General features: G+C 44.1%; 1 protein-coding gene across 2 annotated transcripts in view; it reads left to right on the plus strand.

The window, feature by feature from the left end:
- Nucleotides 1-22,566, plus strand: part of RNF144A (ring finger protein 144A) — a 168,291-nt gene that overhangs the window by 97,271 nt on the left and 48,454 nt on the right. The window lies entirely within an intron of this gene.

Here is a 22,566-nt window from a genome sequence, read left to right on the forward strand (position 1 = left end):
CTGGTAGTAACTCTTAAGATGTCTTGCAGCAGCGCAGAGGGTGTTAAGTCAAACGGGCACGTTAAAAGTATGGGCGATGTTTAAAGTTATGAAGCATAACTTAGTCATTGATGTTCGGTGGGCAGACAATGAAATATCAAATTCTAGCCTCTGATTTAGTAATTAGAATAATACAGAAACGTCAGAACTGTAAAGTATAACATTGAGCCTGTATTCTGAATATGTAACCACAAGTATACCATGTATTCAGTATCACTACATTCAACGTATGATTGATCAACCTTGACATTAGCCTATGGTTTGGATGTATGCGTTGTCGAATATTATTAAATACGAGTATTTATATGGTCGTATATCTCACAAATAAGAACACATCCTTAGATATTGGGCTTTCTGGTCATAAAGTCTCGACCAGACAGTGCAAGCCAACTATTTGTGAAAAAAACTATTGTTAGCTTCTAGTGCCTGTCTGTTGCTTACCATTGGTTGGCTTTATTGTCACTCTCAATTCAGTAGTAGTAGTAGTAGTAGTAGTAGTAATAGCATACACTTTTTATTTGGTTGTGAAATCACACAAGCACACAGTACAGTACATTGTATCCAAGAGAGATTGATATTATCATTGCAGATACATCGCCATTTAAAAGAATAGGTCGGCAGTTCCATAAACTCATGCATATGGGGGACTTATCAATGCCAGGGATAGCAAGGTATTAGCGATGAAATGAAGTACATGAGTGTAGGATACCCTCAAACCTTTACACAGTAGTATATGGAACCTATCAATAAAGCGACCATATTCAAGGTTTAATATGTACACACATTTGAAAGGAAAGGGCAGTATAAAAGCAGATGCAGCAAACAAAATGGCAATAGGCAAAAAAATAGCAATGCAAAGTGCCGTATAAAATTGCAGTAAAATTAGCATCCCAGTCCTGATTCAGATTCCACTATAATATATTTTACACAAACGGTGCCTGCCCATGGCTAGTGTTTGTGCACCAGATAGGTCGGCTAACGTGAAAAAAGTTGCCTGTTTCTTTCTACAATGAGCTAGTCATTGTGATTAGGAGGGGTCACTGAGGTATTCACAACGGTTCCAACTCCTATTCCACCTCACCGCTCCTCCCAATACACCCCTCCAGAACAACACTGTAAATGCAAACTCCTTTGACAGGGCTGGTATGATGATAATAGCTTCAGCCACTGGAGTCGATTATGAGAATTTTGCAAACAAACGTTTTCAACGGTTGTTTTTCAGACCCCATGAAGATTTGGTCACTGGTATAAACACGTTTTTCCTTATAAATTGGAGGGTAGAAATTCCTGGATTTGCTTTACAGAATTATTTCAGCATAGTAATTTGCACAGGATCACACAGTGCGCAGGGCAAACTTGATTGAAACTCTGGTTTGCTGGTTTTACAGGTAACAGCCAGTAGACCACCTAGTGTTAGTATTGGTACTTCAATACTGAATAGTGAATGCCCCAAATGCTTAAATGTGGATCATGCCTCACCCTCCTACATCCACCCCCCTCGTCATCAGTGAATGCATTGGTTCTGGTCCCGTTGAAGGGGTAGTAACACAAGGCACATTAATGAAGGCCAGTGTTTTACAGACATATGCCTTTTCGCCCAACCTGTGCTGTGTTAAACCAGGGATATTGCTAAAGTTTTCTAAGTTCATGGGTCAAGTCCATTTTCTGTAGATCGAATAGAGAATTCAAGCCACTAGACTGGCAGGTCTAGTAACATTTTAAAGATTTTTTGAGACCTGCACTTAATAACAATAGCCATAACGCAAAGTACTCCATCACACTGAATCACATGGTAGAAACACCACTGAAGTTAAGTTGCTACTAAGTGCCCTGCATTGATAACGCCTATAATCGTTAAGATAATTGCAGCATGTTCTTAAGTCCATGGGATCTACCCTCTTCGGGGAAGCTTAGCTGTTAGCCCTCCATTGATTTCCACACCCTACAGCTGCTTTGAGGAAGGAAGAGACCCTGAAACAAATATCAGAGCTGTTTAGAAGCTGCAGGTGAAATAACACTTCCTTACATTTCCGATGCCCTAAACGTTTTATGATAGCCAAACATAAAATGTATTAAAGTTTGCTGTGGCTAATCATCGCAAAAGCAGCACGAACTAGAACCTTCCAAGAGTTTACCTCCCTCCGTTTCGCTCTGAACCCACCGAGATCATCTGCGGCGTACCCCAAGGCTCATCACTCAGCCCGACACTCTTCAATGTCTACATGAGCCCCCTCGCCAACATCGTACGCAAGCACGACATCATCATCACCTCCTATGCCGACGACACCCAACTTATACTCTCCCTCACCAAGGACCCCGCCAGCGCCAAGACCAACCTACAAGAGGGTATGAAGGACGTCGCAGATTGGATGAGGCTCAGCCGCCTAAAGCTGAACTCGGAAAAAACGGAAGTCCTCATCCTCGGCAACACCCCGTCCGCCTGGGACGACTCCTGGTGGCCCACTGCCCTCGGCACCGCACCGACCCCCACAGACCACGCCCGTAACATCGGCTTCATCTTGGACCCTCTTCTCACCATGACCAAGCAAGTCAACGCCGTGTCCTCCGCCTGCTTCCTCACCCTCCGCATGCTCCGCAAGATCTTCTGCTGGATCCCCGCCGACACCAAACCGTGACCCACGCCCTCGTCACGAGCCGCCTGGACTACGGCAACACCCTCTACGCCGGGACCACAGCCAAACTCCAAAACCGCCTGCAACGCATTCAAAACGCCTCGGCCCGCCTCATCCTCGACATACCCCGCAGCAGCCACATCTCCGCACACCTGAGACACCTGCATTGGCTCCCAGTCAGCAAAAGGATCACCTTCCGACTTCTCACCCACGCACACAAAGCTCTCCACGACAAGGGACCGGAATACCTTAACAGACGCCTCAGCTTCTACGTCCCCACCCGCCTCCTCCGCTCCTCTGGCCTCGCACTCGCTGCTGTCCCTCGCATCCGCCGCTCCACGGCGGGTGGGAGATCTTTCTCCTTCCTGGCGGCCAAGACCTGGAACTCCCTTCCCACCAGCCTCAGGACCACCCAGGACCACTCCGCTTTCCGGAGACTCCTAAAGACCTGGCTGTTCGAGCAGCGATAACCCCCCCTTTTTTTTCCCCCCTAGCGCCTTGAGACCCGCACGGGTGAGTAGCGCGCTTTATAAATGTTAATGATTTGATTTGAAGAGAGGAGAGATATCCGGAAAACACAAAAGCTAGCACACCGATCCAGTCCTAAAGCGTAAGAGATGAGACTTTTCACAATGTTAGCTATCTAGAGTCAAATACAGTACGGGCTCTGCGGGCACTAGAAACATGAACTAATCTCAGAGCTTTTCCTCAATTCTTTATACAACCTCTGTGAGTGGCAAAGCTCCACAAATCATTGCTTGACCTTCAGCTTGTCATCCTTTTTTTAAAATTGAGGAAGCAGTGAAGGTGGCAGACAGGCCCAATGCCTGTAAGGTTTTAGAGTTATAGCCCAACTAGGGAATTATATAACTTTTGTTCAAATTAAGGCAATCAATAATGACATTCATGCTGAAACTGGCCTCCTGATAAACCCAAACACCAATTTAGGGGACAATTTAGCTTTATCTGATATATACTGTTAGCTTAGCTCGGAGTGCACAATAAAGTATGAGCTAGAGGGAAGGAGAATGTGATTTTCCTGTTTGGAGAGAAGTAGTGTTAGGATACCCCCAAGACTCCTTTACCATACAGAGCAGCAGAGACACACTGAGTATTATAAAGGTCAGGAGGAAAAAATGGTGCCTCACCCCATGTGCTTTAAAGGATTTGTGATCACTGACTATTCATATCTCTGTGATCACTGGTGCCTCATGGTGCTTCAGTATGTACAATGTGTTCAGTTTGCTACTGACATTGTAGCCATGTTAATGCTAACATGATGAAAACATTTTTTAAGCTACTGATGTTTAATATTTGGTATCCCCTGGGATCGTGTATCCCCTGCTTTTCTAATCAAAGCAGCACAGTACAGCACAGTAGGTAGTCTTTGGGGGCGTTGGTACGTAAACACATGCTAAATTAATCATGTCTTCATGAATCCAAATGCGATGGCCTGCAGACGAGTAATCTGTACATGGGAACAGTAAGGAGGAAGAGGGCATTTCTTTCATCATTTGTGAATCAAAAGACTACTGGGTCACTTCTTATTATTCTTTACTCTGTTTATCGTTTACTCGGAGGTTGTACCATTTGAGGAAAAGAATATACCATTTCACTCTTACACCTGCACCCTTACCGTTATGTTGAATTGTTGACTATGTGGAGCCACATTTCCGTGTGACCTTCGACAGAGGAACTGTAGATTCACAAATTCTTATTGATATCATATGCTGCGTGTTGTCGTATTGTAAGAGAGCATGGCTTTTTTAACTTCAAAGGTGGGATAGGATATAAGTGTGGACCATTTTAGCAGTATTCCTGGATGTTTTTATACATGAAAGAGATCTTACAAGCATCTCTGTCAACATCTAAAAACTTTTAAGCTTCTCAAAATTGCTATTGTAGAACAAGTTTTTAATTATTTCTTTAATTGACTAGCTGACTCAGGATATTTTTTCAGTTATTTCGTATTATGACTAACTTTTAGTTTTATTTTATTTCCAACCCTTTTGTTTTTTGTTTAACAAAATGGCATCCATAGGCTTGTCATTGAATGCATGTGGCTTTCCATTATCCTGTCTATAAAGGACTCCTCAGTTCGAATGTTTTCCTGGCAAGATGACTAACCCATTAACAGTTTTGTGGGTGATAGGTCAAAATACAAGTGAAAAATATGTATTGATAATATAGTGCCGTAATCATAGTTTACTATAAAGTAAATAAAACAAATCACACTACACACACAGCACTTTGCTGTCTTCTAGCTTCTAGCTTTGTGTATGTTACTTAACTCCCAAGGGAGTATATCCACTGAGGTATTTTTGGCACATTGTCACTAAAATAAAGTACCTTTATTTTTTAGTAACTCTGAGTATTGTCTTTCTTATTTATGGTATTGTACCTATGTAATATGGTGGTATTGCAGGAGCCTTGCATATCTCCTAGTTCAGCCTTGGCTGCTCTGCTATAGCTACCTCTATCAGCCTAACCTGCTAGAACACTTCTACACTCTACTAATAAGGGATAACTGGACCTGGTATAAGGTTTAAGTACCATTGGTACCCACTACAATCAAGGCTAGCCTCCTACAATGTTATCTTATTGCACTCACAGAATTCCCAGTTAAACACACAAATGTTTAAAAGGTCTTATTTTTAGATCATTTATTTGTGTATGTACATCAAAAACCTAGACTGAACTGCTCAGACCCGAGGAGGGCAGAACCCTGTCTGTGGGGTGGCAGCAACTGTAGCTACAGAGAAGACCCCAGAGAGCTGATTTGGCAGTACTGGGAGTCCATAGTGAAGCCCCCAGGATGCATGGAATTGGCTCCCCAGTACCAGATTTGAAATGAGGGGAACAATTCCATGATCTTAGACATGTTACATGGCCATATTCGGACTTACCATTGTGAAGCTACATATAGGTATTGACCTATATGTAGTGCGCGTGTGTAATGGCGTCCCCGCTCTGAAATGGCCCTGAACTATGTGGGGGCACCTTTTCTGGTGAAAGGGTGCCCTCACACTTACTAACTTTGCACCTAACCTTCAGCAAGTGAAGGTTAGACATATAGGTGACTTATAAGTTTACTTAAGTGTATCGAAAATGGCTGTGAAATAACGTGTGCGTTATTTCATGCAGGCTGCAATGTAAGTCCTGTGTAAGGTTTTGTCTGAGCTCCTTTAGGGTGGCAAAAGAAATGGCTGCAGCCCAAATGGATCTCCAGGAACCCCAATGCCCTGGGTACCTAGGTACCATATATTGGGGACTTATAAGGGGGGGTCCAGTATGCCAATTAGAATTGATAATTGTAGTCACTAGCCTATAGTGACAGATTTAAAGGCAGGGAGAGCACGAGCACTGAGGTTGTGATTAGCAGAGCCTCAGTGACACAGTTAGGCACTACCCAGGCATACACATTTAGGCCACAAACTATGAGCACTGGGGACTTGGCTAGCAGGATCCCAGTGAGGCAGGCAAAAACATACTGACATACATGTAAAATTGGGGGCAACATGCCAAGAAAGATGGTACTCTCCTACAAACATTAACTGGATTTGGCAAATTAAGGCAAGGGGTAGGATCTGGGGATGAAGACTTTAAAATCGCAGAAGGAGCAACGGCCCTGCAAGATCCTCTAACTCCTCCCACTCCTATATGCTCTCTTCGCCCTAACACACTTGTCACTTCATGAAGTTCTCTGTCTCTTGTTTCTTTTACTTTGTGATGTTCTAGGCTGTAGAAGTATTTTCTGTGACATGGCTTACTTACTTGAATACCTAACAATGACAATAGCATTGGCAGCAGACAGTCGGTGAGGGGCTGAGATACGGCGAGCATTGTTATATGGTATTCCAACCAAGAAACACCCACCAGCTCACAAAGTGAATTGTGTGGTGTGGGCGGGGGAAGAAGAGAAAAAATGCTATGAAGAGGAAAGTGGAACAGGAGGGAAAACTCCTACACCTCAAAGATGGGGAGGAAAGGGGGCGGGGTCATCTCTACACACTGTTACTAGGGCCCTGTCTAGAGCTAGTTGGGGGATAGGAGGTCCCCTCAGAAGGGGCCAACCTGTCCCTTAGTGAGAGAGAACTTGAGGCCCAGTTGCCATACATAGCACTAGAGGCAGAGAAGGTGGCTCTAGAGTAAAGAAAGTGGGCACGAGAAGAGCAGAGAGATAGTGGCAGCGAAGAAGACTTTGAGATGTCCAGGGGTGATGGGTTTTGTCCTAGACTACTCAAGGGGATTGTTCCTGCTTATCAACAGGGGGATGACAGACAAGTGGCTGACGGCCTTTGAGAGGGTTCGCATGATGCGTTAAGCCTCAGTATTGGGATTCATTCCTGTGGGAGTTGATTCCAATATCTGAGAGGGGTAGCCTCCTGACCCTAGGGGAAGAGAAGACAGACTTCTTTGCCAACATGAAGAGTTGCCTCACCCAGAGCAGTACAGGATAAAGTTTAGGAACATCCAGAAGGATAATGACCAGTCCTGGGTTGACTTTGTAAACATCTCAGTAAAGGCACTAGAGTGCTGGATACAGGGTAACAACCTATGAGGGGGCTGTACAATTTAATCATTAAGAAACACATTCTGACTAACTGTGTCTCAGAGAAGTTACACCAGGATCTGGTAGACTCTAATTGTCCAAACCCAGGGACCTGGGGAGGCAGCAGCTGAATGGTTGAGAACCAGGGTTACCAACAAAACCCTAGTGGATGATCAGAAGAAAGGACAGACAGGGTCCTCTCCAGGGGAAACCCCAAGGTAAAGAGGATAAAAGATCAAAAGAGGTTTTACAAGAGTCCTCAAAACCTGCATCTTGGGGGCTATTGCCAGGTCTCAGGCTGCACAATGGGGAAGTGCTGGACTCTTGGACCCCATAACAATGGGCCAATCCTCCAGAATTAAGAGAAAGGTCACAGGGGTCTGGCTTGCCAGCCCTAGAAGTTACAGAGGTGCAGGAGGAATCCAATCCTGAGGGGGAGGATCTGACCTCTGAGGGAGGGCCCAAACCCATGCAAGCTTTGCCTTACTTGACAAAATTACAAGGGGCAAAGAAAAGTTTCCCACTCTTGAGGGCCTGAGGCCTCCAGACACGAACAGGGGGATGTCAGTGGATCCCACTGGGTTTATTGGGAAGCTGGAGTCCTCTATTCTGAGGCAAGGGGTCCCAAACCGGGTGCAACCAGGAGAGTGGTGGTCCTACAGAAAGACAAGGAATTCCTCCTCACCTTAAGCTATGACATTACCTTGTCAGAACATTTGGGGATGACCAAGCTGGTCAACCATATTTATTGGCCCTACATGTCAGAGAAAGTAACAGAGTTTTGTAGCTCCTGCGTCACCTATCAGGCCAGTGGCAGGGCAGGGGGCAAGCCAAAGAGAGGCTCCCTTAATACCACTGCCAGTGGTTGGGACACCCTATGAGAGGGTGGGATTGACACTGTTGGTCCCCTAGACCCACTGCCAACTGCCTCAGGCAATAGATATGTTTTGGTGGTAGTGGACCATTCCACCAGGTATCCAGAGGCAATACGCCCCTGGACTGTCACTGCTCCCATGGTGGCTGGGTTCCTACTTGACTTATTCATCTGAGTGGGCTTTCCCAAGGAGGTGGTCTCAGATAGTGGCACAAATTTGATGTCTGACTATCTGAAGGCCAAGTGGGGTAAATGTGGTGTTACCGATAAGTTCACCACCCCATATCATCCCTAGACCAATGGTCTGGTGGAAAGATTTAACAAGACTCTGAAGGGCATGATCATGGGTTTGACTACAATTCAGGAGGAGATGGGATGTTCTCCTACCATGCCTGCTTGCTGTTTGCTTACAGGGAGGATGTACCCCAGAGGGGGTTGGCTTCAGCCCCCTCTGTGTTACCCCTGTAAGAGGCTTATTATGTTTGAGAGAGTCTTGAAGAAGCCTCTCAAAGAGTCCAAGCAGAATGTGCTTGACTATGTGCTAGGCCTGTGGTCACACATGGCAGAGTACATGAAAAAGGCAAGCAGCAACCTTGAGGCCAGCCAAGAGCTCATGAAGCCCAGGCAAGTCCAGAAAGCTACTATGCCTGAGTACTATCTAGGTCGGTAAGTATGGGCTTTGGAGCCTCATGCTCAGAGGGCCCTCCAGGCCAAGTGGACTGAGCCCTACCCCATTCTGGAGAAAAAGGGTGAGGTCACCTATCTGGTGGACCTTGGCACCTCTAGGAATACCCACCAGTTCCTGCATGTCAACAGACTTAACCCCCACCAAGACAGGGCAGACATGACCATGCTTATGGTCACAGAGAAGGGAAAGGAGGAGGAGAGCGAACCTCTGCCAGACCTTCTCTCTTCCAATGTGCAAGATAGCTCAGTAGAGGGAGTAGTACTCTCTCCAAAGCTGACAGCACAGCAGCAGCAAGACTGCAGACAAGTGTTGAATCAGTTGCTGGGCTGTTCTCCCTGACCCCTGGACTCACGTCTTGGTGTGTACATTACATTGACACTGGTGACAGCTTACCTGTCAAGAATACGTTGTACAGGTTGTCAGACCAGGTCAGAGCCAACATCAAGCTGAGGTAGCTAAGATGTTGGAGATAATTGTAATTGAGCCATCTGATAGTCCTTGGGCCAGACCAGTGGTGCTGGTACCCAAACCAAATCCCCAGGGTAGAAAGAAGGAGTTAAGAGTCTGTGTAGACTACAGAGGTTTGAATGCAGTCACTAAGACTGATGCTCGCCCCATACCTGAAGCTGATGAGCTTATTGATAGGTTGGGGGCTGCTAAGTTCCTGAGCACCTTTGATTTGACCTCAGGCTAGTGGCAGATTGCCCTAAGTTCTGCAGCTAAGGAGCCGTCAACATTTTCCACACCAGAGGGCCATTTTCAGTTCAGAGTGATGCCCTTCAGTTTGAAAAAATGCTTCTGCCACCTTCCAAAGGTTGGTGAACAGAGCCTTGTCAGGACTGGAATCTTCTTTTTTATGCAGCTTATCTGGATGATCTAGCTGTATTCTGCTCCATCTGGGAGGCTCATCTGCCCCACCTGAGGAAAGTACTTCAGGCCCTGCTCCAAGCAGGCCTGACTGTCAAGGGAAGCAAATGCCAGATAGGACAGAGCTCAGTGGTGTACCTGGGATGCCTTGCAGGTAGAGGCCTTGTACATCCTCTCCAGCCCAAAATCCAGACAATCCTGGATTGGTAAGCTTCTAAAACCCAGACTCTGGTCAGGGCCTTTCTTGGCGTGACTGGGTATTACAGGAGGTTTGTCCAGAATTATGGGACCATTGTGGCCCCTCTGACAGAGCTCACCTCCAAGAAACAGCTCAAGAAAGCCATTTGGACCCTGAGTGTCCGAAAGACTTTGACACTCTAAAGGAGGCTATGTGTTCAGCACCATTGCTAGTGGTCCCTGACTACAATAAAGAATGTATTGTGTAAACTGATGCTTCAGAGAAAGGGATTGTGGCAGTGTTGACACAAGTGAATGAGGAGAGCTAAGATCAGCCAGTTGCCTTCAGCAGCAGGTGACTGTTCCCCAGAGAGCAACAGTGCAACAATGTAGTGCCATTGAGAGGGAGTCCTTTGTTATGGTCTATTCCTTGAAGAAGTGGAGGTCATACCTGTTTGGCACTCACTTCAGACTTCTCAGATGGCTCATCCAGATGAGGGAGGAGAACCCAAAATTGTTGAGGTGGTCCATTTCCCCACAGGGGATGGACTTTACAGTGGAACATAGGCCTGGGACTTCTTAAGCAGATGGCCTTTCCAGGTTTTTCCACTTAGCTGATGAGGACTACCAGGGGTTTAGGTTTGTACCCATCACCCTAAATCTGGGGGGCAGTGCAGTAATGTTTTTGTCCTAGTCACCCCCAAACTTTTTGACTGGTACTGGTGGTTACTGTCTCTGACTGTGTCCTGGGCACTGCTAACTAGTCCCAGGGCGAGTGCTCTAGATAAAATGGATTATGCAAATTAGGATAATTTATAATTGGCTGTACCAACCTACCTATAAATCCATATTATATGGTAGGGCATGTAGGGTTAGGGACCCCACCATAGATAGTACACCCAAAGGTGCACTGCTGTTGTACCCAGTGTCATTTTAAAGGCAAGCATGCCTTCCTGGCTCCTTTTAAGTTAAAGTTAGCCCCAAATTTGACTTTGGAAGTCCTAAGCTATCTTATTTTTACATATATGTCAACCATATGGTATGCCCTAAGTGTCTCCACGGTTGGGTGCAGTGTAACCATAAGCAGGGACTTTAGCCAACATGTTTTATAAGCCCTGGTGAGGGGAAAATAGCCAAATGTGTTTTTCCCCATTTCAGTGAATGGGCTCCATAGTCTTGATAACATAGCATAACATTGGGAGGCTATATTTTAAAATAATAAAGTTGTATTTCTCATAGGAAGGAGCTTAATATGGCAAGTTTAGTATCAAATTAAAAGTTATAATAAATCCAACAACTTGCCACTGTTGAATTTTGTATAACATGTACCTGGATAGAGTTTTAGAACTCTAGCTAAAAGGTAACAACTTCAGCCCTGTAGTGCCCTTATCTGATTGGTGAGCCTTTGGCAGCCTGAACCGGGGTGCCTTGATGAGATGTGAAGTGGCATGGGCTGAAACAAAGGAAGCATCTGGTGAAGCCTGTACTGCAGTTGTAATTGCCATTTTTACCTGTCAAAATAAAACTTTTTGCTAAACCTAAACTTTACTTTTTAATACGCAAAGTACATAAATATTACCCCTAAGGTAGGCCCTAATGGCTCTTAGGGCAGGATACATTGTAATTAATATAGTAGTACGTGTGGGATTAAGCTTTACATGCCTTGGTGATTTTTCACTACTGTAAGACCTGTCTCACCCATAGACTAACACTGGGTTACTTTATTACATTTACTAAATGCTAACTTTGGATTGGGAACAGGTGGAGATATGGTGTATGGACTCAAATGAATTGTAATTTGAAATCCTCTTTAATAGTAAATTCGTATTCTAAGTAAAATTTCTGAAAATACCACTTTTTGAAAGTTGGCATAGTGTCCTGGGTCACATGGCTGTGAGTGCCTCTGCTGTTGGACGTTGTGTATTCCTCACAGGCTGTGACACAAATGGGATTAGATATGGACAGATGGGCCATCCAGCAGGATGGCTGGGAGCAGAGCTGTTTCCTGCCTGTGTACACTTCAATAGGACTTTCCCTCCAGCACACACAGAGACCTCTAACACCTGTCTTTTGTCACCCCAGACTTTTTGGAGCTGCGACAGAGAAAGTGAAGAACTTTCTAGAACCTTTTATGGGTTTAGAATAGGTTACTCCCCATCGTCCAACACACAAAGTCTGGAAGCAGGTATAAATGTGGGACACTCAGACCACCTCTTCAGTACAGTCCTGGACCCCTAGAATGCTTCAAAATAACTACCCTGCCACCAGAGAACTGCCCTACTTCTAGCAGAGAACGGCCCTACTGCTTGGAATGGCTAATGTTTGAAGGAGGTCTGACCATCTCTTTGAATGCAGGACAACCAAAAGTGACTCCAAGGGCTTATTGGGTGGACTCTCACCCCAGTCCTGTACCCTTGGAAATGGGCAAAAGGTGTTCTGCCTACGTCTGTGGATCCAGCAGAACTGATACATCTTTTCTGCTGCACGGCGCAACCCCCATTAGAACGAACACATTGTCACTGCTGCATGGATCTTTCCAATCACAAAGACCCTCATCGCATCACATCAGAGCCCGCCACCTTGTCGGAACCGCCTTAGTATGAGACTGTCATAGCAAGTATATACACATGCACTCGAACACACAAAAATAATTAAATGTAAGCTTGCCATGATAGTCTCATTCTAAGTGTGTTTCTGGTTTCACAACGTTAAAAAAGGTTGCATTTCAAAAACATTTTTAATTTTGATAGCTCAATGAGAATTCAGCCTGAACTGGAGAGTTAAGTTGTTGTGTTAGAGGGCACCTGATGTTTTGGCTGTTATTTCACAAGTCAGGTGAAAGCATTTAATATTGTTAGACTTTTTCATGGCATTTCGGCTATTACCTCGCCTGAAAAGCTTGGGTGATCACCGCTGATAGTCCTGTTTTAAGGTGGTTAAAGTTTAATGCTAACATATGTGGTTACTATTTTGCAGTGATAACATTTGCTAGTGTTGTGTAGGCTCTTGTAAGTCAGTGGAGTTAGGAGATTTAGGTATTCTCTGACCACGTTCAGTGAGGATGATTTTAGCCACTGTTGGCATAATTTTCCCACACTATGGGGGTCATTCTGAGTCTGTCGGGTGGCGGAGGCCGCCCGCCAGACTTCCCCCCTCCAAAATACCGCTCCGCGGTCAAAAGACCGCTGAGGGTATTTTGGCTTTTGCACTGGGCTGGCGGGCGACCGCAAAAAAGCCGCCCGCCAGCCCAGTGCAAAAGAGCCTTCCCACGAGGACGCCGGCTCAGAATTGAGCCGGCGGAGTGGGAAGGTGCGACGGGTGCAGTGGCCGGGGTCAGAATCAGGCCCTATATGTTGTAATTATTTCTGCATGCTGTGGTGATTATATAGCGAGGGTCTGGCCTACTCGTCCTTAAACCCCTCGAGGAGTTAATAAAACATTGATGACACCCATTGGTATCTATTGGCCACAATAACCACCTGCCTGGACGTGTCAGTGAAGCTTTAAACATACCATTCTGGAACCACTCATCGAGCTCATCTTCAGTTGCATTCGAGTATTTTTGCCATTTGTAAAATTTTGCGGAGGCAGGTATAGTGGGCATGTTTAATTCCCTAATTGTTGCTAAGCCTAAAGAAGTTGTTTATTGCACTGTTTCATTTAAAAAGATCATTTGTACAGGAATGAGCCATGCTCTAAACAATGTTTCCTTTCCCTTAATTTGCCAATTTTTTGTTCCCCAGACACTTTTCAGATCAATTGATTTGGACCCATATTCATAGCCTTCTATTGATTACTGGGAAACAAAGGATTCCGAATATATAAATTTCGTATTGGTCAATAACGTGTACATCCTTAGTATGTGGTACTTTAAAATAATATGACTCAGCATTCTTTTGATTGTGCCCAGAAAAAATATGCAAACTTTTCAGAATATGTGTGGTGGAGTTGGGCAATGTTCCCATTCCATGTAATTGAATACTGTTTTGGGACTGCCTGCTCTATGTATGAAATGGTGCCCATAGTAATTATAGCAAAACATATACCAATAATTTTCTTTAAATTGGTAAACATCTTCGTTTTCAAAGATAGTATAATATTGTAATTCGGTCATCATAGAATCAACTGTTTTCAAATCCCAGTCATCAGAAACAATGCCTGATATCAGGCAATGTTCCCATTCCGTGTAATTGAATACTGTTTTGGGACTGCTCGCTCTATGTATGAAATGGTGCCCATAGTAATTATAGCAAAACATATACCAATAATTTTCTTTAAATTGGTAAACATTTTCGTTTTCAAAGATAGTATAATATTGTAATTCAGTCATCATAGAATCAACTGTTTTCACATCCCAGTCATCAGAAACAATGCCTGATATCACTATATCATTCATTGATGATTTGAACAAATATGGTATTTGAATAACCTCCGTGGGACCATATATATCAAACATTACTTTGTTCCAAACAATCCCATCAGGAATTGGCACTGCGGAAATGTTCACAAAGGATAAGTCTCTTCGGACTTTATGTGAAGAAAAATGTGGTTTCAAAACCTTTTCCACCAGTTCAACTGTCGATCTTTCAGGTAAAAAATGTATTAACAAGAAAAAGGTAATGACAAAACCAGTCCAAAGTAGAAAGGCTAGGACAGTCAAAGAGAGCCATAGATAATTCCATTGAAAAATTAAATATGTTTCTTTAAGCCAGTTTGTTAGCTTACGTGTACTTGACAAATCAGCTGTCGAAAAGGCGAATGAGTCTGAGAAATCATTGTTGAAGTCAGCAAAATAACCAGAGGCAGTTCGTGCAAATGGCATAGCTGTTGTCAGTGGTGGAGTTGGTGTTTCCTGCGGTGGCACACTATAGACAGCACCATCCGTGCACCATCTTGCTGTGTGGCATGTCGGACTGTGACTGCTGCCACTTTTTTCTTTTTAAATTGTTGTTTTTGTTGGGCGGGTTTCTCTTCCTTTTTTACAGAAACCTTCCAAGAGCGTTGTGATTCCTGTCTTGGTTTCACGTATTCTGTTCTTCGCTCTGATCGCCAACCTCTCTCATTTCTTTTTTCCGATGAGTCATGAAAGGATCGAGATTGGCGTGTATCAGTATATTGATATCTATCAGGCGTTTTTATATTATCTCTGTTTCTGAGATTATACCTATTTTGTGGGGTCTCCATACGTGGAGATTCTCCCCTCTCCCTCTTAGGAGTTTGTTGTTTTTTGTCCCAGCGTTTCTTATTACCCTCAGGTGCTTGCTTGGGGGTATCTTTGTTTAATTTACCCTGAAATTTAGGTTTTTGTGGTCTGGCCCCTAAGCTATCTCAACGGATACTTGAATAGGTTTCTGCTATTTTAGGCAGCTCTCGTTCTTGATCCTGCTGTGGAACGTCACGAAGCCACATGCTTAAGGTTACTTAAAATGATTGAGGATACTGTGGCAAAATTGCCCATCAATTGCATCCCCAAATTTAGGGCCGGGGCCGCCCCATATTCATCTCGAATATGTTTCAACACTTCCGGTAAATTCGCAAGTGTCGGTGTACCGTGTGCGGTTGTGTAGAACGCGGCGAATACCGTGCCCCATGTATTACAGTTTTCTACTGTAGGGACCATCCCAAAGGACAAGCACATCATTAGTATTCTATGTTTATCCTGAGGTCCGGTATGGGGAAACACTGCCTCCAGCGTATTATTTTTCTGTGCTAACCAAAACGGAGTTTCCTCTCTTTTGGCGGGTACTTTGCCCATAATCGAATGTACAGTCGCAGGATTTATACCTGGCGTTACTGCATGTGGGTGTGGATGTGCTGGAGCAGCACGTGCTGGGTTTGTATTTAGTGTTTGCATCACAAATTGTACTAATCGTCAATATATCGCTATTAATTTATTATATAAGCAACAAACCTCAGCTACCGTTAAATTTGCAACCGCAGGATGTGGTGTATAGGTGGCCAAGAAAGGCCAGGTAGGACCGTCATTACTTAGTGGACCTAACCTTACTGGTAATATTGTATGGGGTAGGGCGCCATCAAGCCAATTATTATGTTCTTGATAAGATAGAGGTAGCTCTAAATATGCATATGCTCTATATTGTCCAGGCACATTCGCAGGTGTTTATTGGTGAAATGTATTTGTGTTCACGTCAACTGCTGGAAATGTGACCCATGAGTAAAAAAGTTCGGTTCTGTAAGCTGCATGGGTGTCCACCACGAATGTGACTGGACCTGATTGGACCTCCCTGGGCCATTAGACCATTTCCTAGTAAGTGTGCTGTGAGAGGTTGTCTCATGTTAATAGCTATTTGTACCTGTTGGGGATTCGCCATGATAGTAACACTATGAGTTTAGAGAAGGCACACCAAAATGGGGTTTCCTTTTAAAGTTCAAGCTTGCACAACTGCCAGTTGTTGTAGGATTACCTACACAGCTGTGGTGGAAGTCCTCAGCACCACGGACGTCTCCGCATACGGCATTGAGGTGTCATTATATATAAAATGAGACAGAGATACTCCAGAGGACTTGAAAATTAGAGCCTGACCAAACGTTGGTGGCGCCATGTCACGTAGGCTCTCATTTTTATAATGAGAGTACTGGATTTTGGGCAGCAAGATCGTCCACGATGTAGGGGACTGAGTCTGATCCACTGTGGATGACACCTGTCGCCCTAAATCCGGATTTTGCTCCGGCTAACTAGCAGTGCCTCATCTCTACCAATAGATAGGGATGATTGGGCAGCCGAGCGCATGACATATTAGGCTTCTCAGGGAAGTCGTGGCCACTCAGGTCGCATCCGGTTCTCTCATTCACAATTCGTTCTCATGTATAAATGACAAACAGAAGCAGTATATGTTTTAATGATTGGTTTAATAACACAACTGCATCTTAGATAGCAAAGTGTGAGCTGCAATAACCAGGCCGACACATCATGACAATATTAAAATGGTGACTAGGAGAGTGAAGCATAAGAATAACGCTATCATATTGTCACTAGAATTTATGGACTATTCCCTATCTAAGTCATAAAACGAGCACAGCATGATAAGCTCTAATTCTGCCTTTCAGGTTCCCCCGGGAGGACATCAACCCTCATACCTGAGCAAAGGCCTGTAGTCTGCATTAGCATCTGCAGCGAAGCATTCAGAAATCAGCATACTGTCGTAGTTCCCTGGCTGGAAACTCCCTCTTAACGTGTAATGGGACTAGGAAGTGTTTTTCTAATAACACAGCTGATGTTCTAAGAAAATGTCCCTACGTAAGGATGTGTATTTTCTACGAATGTTGGAGACTAAACTTCTACAACGTTCACAGGCAATGTACCAAACTGTAGCCTTGACTGAAGCACAAAGTGATCAAGAATGTCTTGTTTGAGAACACAGTACTGGGCTAAGCAAAAACAGTTAGATAGATGAAAATAAAACAAGACCGTAAAACTGGTTATTGTAAAAATAACAATGCAAAGCCGAATAAACTATATCTAGGTCAAAGTGCACAGCGGCCTAGTGTGTTAAAGTAACGTGCATGGAGCTATAACTAAAATGGCTACACAACACTAGTAGCTCTGGAGAGCTTTGAGCAGAAGTAGCTCTTAGTACAGAAAAGGTTGGCAACATCTGAACTACAGGGAATAGAGAAAGCACAGTTGTATGTGTCCAAAATTTGGATGTTGAGGTCAAGATTTCTATAGCCTTCAAAATAACCAATATGGTACTAAAAGACATTGTTAGACGCTGAAAAAGTATTAGCAAGCAGTACTTCAGAAACGAGTGCCTCCAGAGAGAAACACCCCAGACTCCAGCAAAGTAAAGGTCAATCCGTCATCTATCGAAAGTATAAATATTTACATACAGATTGAAAGCCAAAGACATCAATGTGGAGAAAAAGCTTAAACCATCTGGCTTGGCACCTACAGAGGCCCAAGTCCCAAGGAAAGTTAAAGACAAAGAATACTAAACACCAAAAGATAAGTAATGTAAGATCCTTTCAACATTGAAGCGGGGAATGCTCAAAAATTGGGAGATAAAAACACACACTGTAAGCAGTGATAATGACATAATTGAGAAGGAATTTGACACCTTAATGGCCTCATATGAAATACCAAAGAAAATTTGAGAAAATAGATAAGAGGGACAGATATAGAGGAAGGAATGGAGACTCCACCCATACCAAATCCACAAGCTCGAGAAATAAATCCTTAATTACAAATGACACTCAAGACATACACCAAGAAATCACACAAGAAACAAGATGAGACATCCAATTAGTCCATCCCAACATACAAGTTATCCATATATTGTGCAGTAACTAAAACAACTGCAGATGCATATGCGGTGCAACTAGAGGTAGGAGATGAGGAATTGTGCTTCCTCTAAGATAGAATGCATCCATTAGAAAGATACAATCACTGCGTCCCAATGTTATTCTGTTTCTTACAACAGGCGTGAGGTGTTCAAAGATCCAGCTTCATACAAGGCAGTTACCTCAAGCTTGGGAAACAAATATAAACCATCTCCTTAAGATCCCACGTACACTAAAGCACATGCAGAGAGTGATAGCCTCTATTGCTACATCCACTAGTGGACTACCCCAGGTAGGAACAGTACTAAATTAGACACAGTGAGAAAAAGCATGGAAAAAGCAGCAACAACACAATGGAGGATAACAAACTTAAATGAATTTCCCTCAAGGTATGGGCAGTAACAGTGTGATGAAGAAAGGCAATCACAGAACCTCTAAATGAATTTAAAAAAAGTGGAAAGGGTGCATAATTGCAGAAGGTAAGACTATTACCAATAGATGCCTCAGATCATCTTTGGTTGCAGTGGATAGTCAGTAGACAGCTGTGTTAGTTTGTGTGGGAATGCAGAGTTGAACATTTTTGGATTCAAGCCAGAGGTACATTCATCAGTTAGTAATGTACCCTTTATTGACAGACTCGGTTTGGGAACAGTGTTGATGACATTACAGTGTCAAAGCCTGTTTGAAAAGTCGGCTGGGTTTACATATAACATTTGGGGTGCACCTCAAAGGAGGGAACACTATGCCAAAAGAATTAGCCTGTATTTTATGTGTGATTGCTTAAAGCTCAGCTCTGTTCTACCAGATGTCAAGGTTGTTGCGGGTACAGGACGTGCCTCAAACAAGATGGATTTTAGTGTTAGGTGTGGTAGGACACTATTATCACCATAGTACACTCCTGACAAAGACACCCAGCCTTCAGACCCCTAGTTGTGTGGCTGAAGATTATGGTTAGACGGAAAATGCCCAAAGTGGGTAGGTGCTGCAACAGGAACCTTTACCTCATTGGTTAAGCCCCCCCATGGGCTATTACCACCCACTAGCTTGTGCCAGGCATAAATGTTGCCTCTCCAGGCACCCACTTCAGAACACTATTCGACCTGTGGAAGATCAGAAGAGGACTGGACATGCTACCTGTGACAAGCCTAGACGACTGTACCTGTTTTTCTTTTTTTTTTCTCTCTATCTCTCTCTCTCTCTCTCCTTGTGTCCACATTAGCATCATAATTTATGGAGCTAATGTTGCGCATTGCTGGATTAGCATCATAAATGATGGCGCTAATGCAGCAAATCACAGGGAGGCCTTTTGTTCATGCAGGCTGGGAAAAGAAAATATTGCTATGTACTGAAGGCATTATGGTCTAGACAAGTAATGTCTGCCTCACACTGGACAGTTTAGAAGGCTTGATCTCAGATTTTGGGATGGTGTCCAAAACTGAAGTCATGACCTGGAATATAGAGGAGGAACATTGGCGGTAAATTCCACCTACTGCCGCGGTGACGGCCGCTGACATACTGCCACCGAGGTGAACATTTATCCGCCATATTATGGACACTGCCGGATTTCCACTACACTTTGGGCTGAAATCGGGAAGTGTCCATGTTGGCTGTCAGTAGTGTTCTGGCATTGCTATCACCAGCACCGCCTCACCAGTATAATGCTGCCAGCTGTATAATGACTATTAATACAGCCTGGCGGTGTTCTGGTGGCGGGACGGTGCTTGCGATAGCAGCCCCCCTTCCCTGCCAGACGACCTCCTCACCGGACAAGATAAGTGGGGCGTCCGACAGGGGAGAGGGGTTGGAGAGTTAGGGGTGTTGTGAGTGCGGTGTGTGGGGTCTGCATGTGAGTGAGAATGTGTGTGTGCATGTGTGAATGCGGCTGTGAGTGTTGTGGTGTATGCGTGGTTGTGTGTGAGTGAATGTGTGTGAATGGTGAAGTGTGTGCGTTTTTACATGGCTGTGTGTATGCGTGTGAGTGAATGCGTGTTTGCATGGCTGTGTATGGATGAGAGTAAGTGGATGGGTGTATGGAAGTGTGAGTGAATGGGTGTATTTGTGCATGTATGCAGGGAGGGGTGGAGGGCCAATGTGTGTAGGTGGTGGGGGAGCCATCTACTGGTGACAGGGAAGGATGTACGGCCATCTCAGATTCAATTAAAGAGTGAAACTAAAACTTTTACAGGCAGCCCATCAGCTATGGTCTCAGATAAGGAAAACAACGAATGCAACATGTTATAGTAACTACGCTCCCGTGTGGGACTCCCCTGGAACACCGGGATGGCTTAAAGATACCTTATCACTCCCTTTGAGGGATGCAGGCATTGTAGTGTGGTGCCAGATATTTCAGAATGGGAAACTATAGTCTTGGGAGGAACTCGCGGTCAAAACTCAGGGGACACTATCAGAATTTAAATACTGCTAATTACAAAAGCTGAGCCCAATCCCTGCGAGAGGAGTGAACGGATACAAACAAATTGGAGGAGCAGATGGTTAAAGGCTGAACCCGTAAGAAGGAAGTGGTGGCCTGGTAAAGTATACTTTTAGAGATTCTAGATCAGGATCTCCCAGCTACCAATATGGGGGGAACTTTTCCGAAGCAAAGAAGTCACCCATTTATGGCTGGTATCATGGCGCCTTCTATATCAAGGGATAAAACTAGTGTATCTTACAAGAAACCACCTCTTTGCCCTTCATAGGGCCTATTACACTCCCAAGAAGATGGCAAAACTTAGAAATGTAGGGAATATGGATTTCAGAAAATGTAGTTTAGTTAAGGCGGACGACCTCCACATGTTGGTACTCAGCCCCCATTCCAGGAATTCTGGGTACAGGTCCGCAAGGTGTTAAATGAGGTATCGTGCCTGCGGTTCGATATGAGCCCGGAGCTGGTCTTCTTCGGGTGGTCACCTTTAAGTATGCAGTTTATATGGAAGCAAAAGAAATTTGCTGTTGTACTTGTTATCACTCTACACACAGCTTTTCACCGGTGCACAGCTCTTCAAGGAGAGTCCACTCCCTTCCGACATCCAAGTTCCTTTTGTTGGGCAAGACACTATTATGCACAGCCATTGCCCTATACACAGTCCTTTCTATTTATAGTGTATTTGCCATGAAAGACGTTATTCTTTGAAATAGAATCTCTGGTGCAGCACATACCTATAGCCTTGGTACAGAGGGTCAGATTTGCTTAAAATTGGTAAAATACAATGCAGCAAACAAAGTGGCTGTTGTGCATTGCGTCAATTTGTAATATTCAAATTGTGCTATATCTAGGAATATGGGGCACAGTTGTACTCTTGTATTGCCCGTCCTTCAGTAAACTATCCTGAAAGACTGTTTCCTCTATGCATGTGTATGCTAGAATGTAGCACACAGAAAAAAAAGGGGAATAGAAATAGTTCTTCTCACTAAGGTAGCCTCAGGAAGTCACAAGATTTTGTCTCAAATTCAAAAATATAGGTCGTTGTCGATATGGTTTTATGTCAAAATCCATGAATGCGTACACAACTGAAAACTAAAAAAGGGCATGAAAACTTGGAGACTAGGGAAAAAAACCTTTTTCCCAAACTTGTGTTCGATAACCACCTTTCTCTGGCACTTTTCTTCCACAACCACCACTTTTTTCATAATAAATCAAAATATGTTGGTAGACACTGATGGTGTCAGGTTGACACCGGAGGGCTTTAGGTGGAACATTGTTCCCAAGCGCAACAGGTGTCCTGATGTTGATGTTGATGTGGATGTCTCCTCAACATCATGCTGTTGCTCTGCTCTTGCAACGTGTGGGAATGCATCGATTTCATGGGTTTTCCCCATCCCAACGTCCTGTGAAAGTACTTTTTATCTGGAAGTCCTTCCCACATATGCGGAAGGTCACAAACTAATGATTCCTTGAGAGGTGATGGACTTTGTTGTCTTTCTTCCTTAAGGTGTTCCCTCGCCTCTCTAAATGCAATTTTAATTGGAATTACCTCGAAAGAATTCACAGAATACAAAAAAGGAGGATGCACAGAAGATCTGTTAAGGGCCAATTGCTAATCCCAAAGAATGGTATCTTTGTGTAAATGAAGAAAGGCAGTGATTTCAACCCATTAGATACCTTTCATGTGTGTTTCATAACGTTGTCCACAACACCCAAAAACAAGGCAATTTCGCAAAAAGAATAAAGCAAAATTATGTTTCGGATAGCCGATCTCTTGTGGGCAGTGAATTAGTTGTAGGTAGGAAAGTAACATCTGTGAACAGTCTACACCCAGTGCAGATAGTCTCCATGGAGAGGCCACTCCTAGACACCCAATACCACTTAAAGGCAGTGAAAGCTCTACTATGCATAGCCTTCACTCTTTACTGAGAACTTTGGAGGTAGCCAGCTTCTTCTGAGCAATCACGCACACGTTTGAGCAAGAATTTGGTGTGTACACTCTTCACTCCT

This window comes from Pleurodeles waltl, chromosome 5, assembly GCF_031143425.1.
Source record: "Pleurodeles waltl isolate 20211129_DDA chromosome 5, aPleWal1.hap1.20221129, whole genome shotgun sequence".
Classification (NCBI taxonomy): domain Eukaryota; kingdom Metazoa; phylum Chordata; class Amphibia; order Caudata; family Salamandridae; genus Pleurodeles; species Pleurodeles waltl.